The following is a 6,834-nucleotide window of genomic DNA, read 5'->3' on the forward strand; positions in this document are numbered from 1 at the left end:
GCTCATCCGAGTATGGCCCTCTATGCTATGCGTGTTGCGGTTATCTTTACTATTAATTTTTAATACTTTTCCTGTTATCAAAGTAATGTTTTAATATTGCATTAGTTCAGTAAACGAAAGGCACAACAGCTATTTTTGTTTCGGCTATGAACATCCCTATAAATACTATACTAGACAAAAATTTTGTGCATAGTTTGCAACAGTCGTTTACTGTCTACTCTAGATTTTTTGAAAGTTTTATAGAAGCACACAAAAATTAATACCGCATAAATAACCATCTGTTCAAATATGCAAGTTTTCATGCCAGTCTTGGAGCATTTGGGCAATGGTAAGCAAGGTCTGATACTCTTATGCAAGGACTTCAGCTCACAAATAAAGCTTCCAAAGAAAGTAAACCTCATATCTAAAAATTCTAGAGTAACAATGTCGCGTCGATGGCCTCTTCCACCAAAAGGAAACGACAAAAAACGTTATATTTCGTTCAAACAAAAAGTACTTGATGGATTGCTTTCAATATCTTGAATATAATACGTTCATTATCATACGAGGAGAAAATTTCGAATTTAGTGGCTATTTTCACTTGGTTTCGCATTTTTCAAATCTATAATTGCTAAGCAAAGACTGAAACTACTATACTTGATATAATTATCAATATATAAAAACATCATTTCAAACTATAAGTATATATCAAACCATACCTCCAAAAAGTAAGCATTACCCAAGCACAACAACTAATTGAGTGCAAAGAGCATCAATAAACACTGCAGGAAAACGCCCAAAAATTGGCCGCTTTCTAACGCATCAGTGTTTTCATCTTCTATGCCATCACATCGCTTGAAAGGCAACTGACAGGGTGAGGGCGGGGGGAGGGGGGAGAGGAACGAGTCTCAATAATCGTTTATAAAAGGAAAAGATTAAGGAGCGCTCTAACGGCAATAGTATTGCTAACAAGGAGAAAAGCATGCACACTGTATGTATGCACACACACAAAACACACACACACACACACAAATATATATATATATATATATATATATATATATATATATATATATATATATATATATTAATCTATACGTATATATATACACAATATATTATATATATATATATATATATATGTATATATATATATATATATGTATAGATATATATATATATATATATATATATATATATATATATATATATATATACTCACTTCATCATTTTACATGAAATATATATGCATACATACACCACACACACACACACAAACACACTCACATACATACATACATATATATATATAGGTGTATATATATAGTATATTTATATATATAAAATAAATAGTCACACGTGGTCTTTGAATCTCCCCTCGCTTAAGTATCCTAAAAGAATACAGCTATTTAAAAAAAAAAAAAAAAAAAACTCGGAAATAAACTTGACCCATGCCAGAGGCAAGAGAATAAAATTCAAGGCAACTGCGCATACAGGCAAAGGAAAAACGAAAGGCAGATTGGCAAAACGGTGGACACCTGGACGGAAACCGAGGTTTACCATTGCAAATCTCTGGTGTGAGTGGATCTTAGACGCTGTCACAACGCAAAGACACGTGAATTCTGGAAAACTTTATCTCCTTTAGAGCAAAAGGCGGTGAATTAATTCTCGTCTCTTTCTTATCAGTTTACCGTAAATGTGTCCTATAACCTGATTCATATGACTTTCTTACTAGGGATTGATAAATACAATATATATATATATATATATATATATATATATATGATATATATATATATATTATACAACCGACACACACACAAATATACATATATATATATATATATATATATATATATATAATATACAGTATATATATAATAATATATATATATATATATATATATAGTATATATATATATATATATATATATATATATATATATATATATATATAAAACGACATTTATTCGAATCTGAGGCAAAAATGTTCAAAGCGTTGCATAGACGATAAAACTTTACGTCTGAAGAGCATCTCTTTTGTCTGTTTTACTAGAAACCAAGAAAAGGTGATGTTTGGTACGATATACCCAGCCAAAGTTTACCTTTGTTTTCATACCCGTCGAGAACTGGGATTTAGAAGAAATCGGCTCTGTCTCTCTCTCTCTCTCTCTCTCTCTCTCTCTCTCTCTCTCTCTCTCTCTCTCTCACACACACACACACACACAAGTGCATCAAATAATAGCAATAAAAATATAGGTGACAAACTTACGGTTCATATCAGATTCCAAAAAACAACCAAGACATGAGAAATGTCAATGAGCGTTACCTGAATCATGATATTTTAGGTATAAAGCCAAGATCTGATGCATCTACCTATATTTAGGTTAGGAGAAATAATTCTATTATAAGCGATAGGTCACCATTGACCTAACACCACTTGTCTGCTCATCCTGTTCCTTTGTGTGATATCATGGTTTGCAAATCATTCTGCAAAACGAAGCATAAGCAGTTTCATTGATATACCTTGCACTGACTGATGAAAGTAGTAAAATGGCAGGTTCAATGTGATGCGTGTTGCTAATACCTATGATATAAAGAGAGAGAGAGAGAGAGAGAGAGAGAGAGAGAGAGAGAGAGAGAGAGAATATAAGCACTCCTGCATAGTTTTTACGCATTAGGCTATGCATAAACACATGGTATATAACCATAAATACTCCCTTTATGCAACCCTGTATTGCAATGCATATTTCTCCCCCTTTAATGCACGAGGAAGCAGGCACAAGTTTGTCCCATTTTCCCCCCCTCTCTTAAATATAGACGAGACGGAATTTCCTGAATTCCCTCTCTCTCTCTCTCTCTTAGCCCCTCCCCCACACAATATCACCCCCCCGCCCCCGCCCCATACCATTCCATACCGCCCTCTAACCCCACTGCACCTTCCGAAAACCTCTCGCAACCCACTCTCCTCGCCACCCACTCAACCCCAACCTGGCTGGCACTCGGTGCCAGAATCTGCAACGTGATTTCCTTTAACAGATTCCAAAGTAGACCAATCAGCTGTTGCATCTATCTCTGTTCCGTAACCAACTGGTGTAGGTGTTTGTGAGTCTGTGTACTCTTGAATATTCACCCTATCAAAGGTACGGAGGATATGTGGGCTGTTACTGTTACCCAATAAATAATAATGAACGACCTTTTAACGCTGGACTACAAGTAATGAAATCTAGATTCTCCAAGCTTTTAAGTTAACCAGTGCAAAATTTGGTTATTAAACGTACCAGAAATAAAGAGAGCAGAGCAGAATTTAACTACAAAAGTGGGCTACTTTTACAGAACGATAATTCTCCCAAACCGCTATCAACACCCACACTTGCGCTGCACTACAGATTTCGATTTAACAAACGATTCTTGAGAGCATAATTCGAATTCTTGATTTTACCTTCTAGAATATAAAACCGACTCACATACTAGCAGTTTTATGCAGAGGCTGTAATTTCTATGTAAAACAGTCATAATTCTAATTAAAAATCTAAATCAGTAAAATGCCCCGATTTTCGTAACCTAAATCATGTGAAAATAAAATGACACAGCTCCGATTTCTGGTATGCTCCTTCCACAGACTTTTCAGAGTAAGCGGCGCGCCTCCCCCCACCGCCCCCCAACCCCAAACCCTTTTTTTTTAACATTGGGCATTTTTAACCAAGCTCAAGATATGAATAAATACCACCGTTCAATAATCGGTGCTTATCTGTAATAATAAAAAACTTTCCTAGAGGATTTTAATTTCGCTTCATGAACTTTATCTAAGGCTGGTGATTTCGTACTTGCCAATTGTCAAAAGTTCATAGTGGAAATCTCTATATTCAGTATAAATCTATCTAATACCGCTAAAAACATGTAATAAATAAGTAAAATGATAAGAGGGAAAACTATAATTAAAACAGAGAAAAAATCAAAGTATACCATAAAAAATAACTTTACCGACAGTAAACAGTGATAAATACATACCAATAACAGCCATAGTGAAAAAAAAGACCATAAAAATAGACGTTAATTTGTCATTACCCAGGCTTTCTGAAGGGTTCCGAAACATAACCGAAAGAGAAAAAAAAAATGTCTCAGAGCTGTTTGGATGAACTGCCTACAAAGAACACAGAACAGGGGACAGATAGGGCGAGAAATGAAGAAATATGACGTGGTAAATTGGTTGTTAAGTCCTTTGGTGTGAGTGGTAGATGAATCACGGTGCCGAGATAGTTTCAGGAGACCGGAAAATGGCAGAAGGGTTTTTGACATGATGGGTCATAAAATTCAGATTGAGAGAGAGAGAGAGAGAGAGAGAGAGAGAGAGAGAGAGAGAGAGAGAGAGAGAAGGCTCTACAAAATTCAACAAACTGCAATTGCTTAAAAATGTTAAAGACCAAGAAATAAAATACATGACTCATATATATATTAATATATATATATTATATATTTATATATTATAATTATAATAGTATATATATATAATATATATATATTATATATATATGAAATAAACTTGATCACAAAGTATATAAAACGTTTGATGCTATGTATAAATAAAGGTTTTTTGCCACGAAGGAAAAAAGTGAAAAAGCGAGATAGCCGAGTACTTTCGGTCCTATTTAACCGGACCCTTTACTGAGGCAAAACTGGTTTTACTTTTAAAAGAACAACAAGGCAAAAGAAGGCTTAATATACAAACTGACACTACCAGATTAGCCATAAGGGCGATTTTCACTCTACAGAAAGGAGAAGTCGCCCTTATGGCTAATCTCGGTAGTGTCAGTTTGTATATTAAGCCTTCTTTGACTTCTTGTTCTTTGTAAAATCAGTTTGCCTCAGTAAAGGGTCCGAATAGGACCGAAAGTACTCGGCTATCTCGCTTTTTTTCAATTTTTCCTTCGTGGCAAAAAAACCTATATATATATATATATATATATATATATATATATATATATATATATATATATATATATATATATATATATATATATATATATATAAATATATATATGAAACATCTTTATTTTATGCTGCTTCTGTAAGCAACATATTTTTATTTACTCTTACATTTGTGATGTGGGTCATAGATTTTTATACAGTGGTTAAGGAATGGTTATGTTCGAATGCCTTTCTTACTGAATGTATTTGCACGCAGAGCATAATTCCAATGAAATGTGTATATACGTGTATATATATATGTGTGTGTATATAGATTATATATGCATATATATGCAAGTATATACACACTTCATTGGAAGAGTGCTCCGCCTGCAAATACATTCAGTCAAAAAGGCATTCGAACATAACTATTCCTTAACCACCATATAAAAAAATCTATGACCCATATCACAAAAGTGAGGGTAAATAAGAACTCGTTGCTTTACAGAAGCGGCATAAAATAAAGATGTTTACGAAACGATGACCCAGTTCCACTTGCATCTTCCCCCGACTGAAAAGAAGATTAGGGACGTGACAAAAAATGTCCCTACCTCTATCAGTATCTGTGGACGATGTTAACTAAACCACCCCACACCCTATTAAATGTCTCTTTTATTTCCATACAGATCAGTGAGAGAGAGAGAGAGAGAGAGAGAGAGAGAGAGAGAGAGAGAGAGAGAGAGAGAGAGAGAGAGAGAGAGAGAGCGATTTGTGCAATCCAATCCAAATCGGAGCTGTGGCGAAATGAGTTTAAAGAAAGCTGAAATATAGTACGTACCAACTGACCTTCAATTTACATCGTAGTATTATCAGCAAACGTAACCAATCTAACTATTTTGTGAAAAATTTTATTCACAAAATGAAATATTGAAAATTAATAAATAAATAAAATTATCGAACTGTACGAACATCGCATATGGTGACATAAAAAAAGGCAAGAAAGTTACAAACATTTGAAGATGGTTTCGATTTTGACTAAAATCTTGATCATATCGACATCAGAGGGGAAAGTCCATTTCCAGTTGTCGAAAGCTAACGTCCTGATGTGTATATATAAAAAAGTCTGACAAGGACTTGTTTTCATTTTACTTTTAAGCAATACTTGTACACCCAAAAACTGAAATTTACGATAGTTAAATATGTATTCAGATGTTTATTTAGTCTCCGGTAAATGTCTCAACGGCTTAATAATAATACTAAAAATAACAGTTTCCCCTCTCATTCAATTCCTCGGTAGTATAGTGGTTAGTATCCCCGCCTGTCACGCGGGAGGCCGGGGTTCGATTCCCCGCCGGGGAGGAAGTCTATTTTTGCACAAAATCTTACTTCATACATCTCAAACCTTAGTTTCGCTTTCGTCTATAGTCAAAAGTGATCATTTTCACAGAGAAGTTCGAGTATTTGTAATATAAGTATTTCCTCCTCTATAAAAATTATCACTTTGGCTGAAGACGAAATGCTTCTTATTGCTTTGTGTGTGTGTGTGTGTCTTGTGGGGGAGGGCGGGGCTCGTGAATCGTGGCCACATTCAGCTTTAAAGAAGCTTACTCTCCAAGTTCAAGTAAAATTACCAGGAATCCTAAATAGGTCAACCGGCTCCACATGCATACACATACGCTTGGATTTTCATTCTACAATACTGTAGAAGTTACAGATGGCCTGGGTTATCGGTTACCTTCCAGATGGAAAAGGATATATAACATTTTATCCACACTACAAGCAAATAAAAATCAACAGACACTTGAATCAATAACAAAAAGTCTGAAGATTTTCCGTCTCTGATATCTATTTTAAATCCTTCTGTTAGCTAACCATAATAAGTAAAAAGTAGAGGGGAGGGAAAGAAAGTCTATGAAAGGAAAACGACTGGCAACTTTACGTCTGAAG

At 34.6% G+C, this 6,834-nt stretch overlaps 1 non-coding gene across 1 annotated transcript; it reads left to right on the plus strand.

The window, feature by feature from the left end:
- The first annotated feature begins 6,174 nt into the window (after nucleotides 1-6,174).
- Nucleotides 6,175-6,246, plus strand: Trnad-guc (transfer RNA aspartic acid (anticodon GUC)). Its single transcript has one exon. It is a non-coding gene; the product is annotated as a tRNA-Asp (tRNA).
- Nucleotides 6,247-6,834: the final 588 nt, after the last annotated feature.

This window comes from Macrobrachium nipponense, chromosome 19 (assembly GCF_015104395.2).
Source record: "Macrobrachium nipponense isolate FS-2020 chromosome 19, ASM1510439v2, whole genome shotgun sequence".
Lineage (NCBI taxonomy): Eukaryota > Metazoa > Arthropoda > Malacostraca > Decapoda > Palaemonidae > Macrobrachium > Macrobrachium nipponense.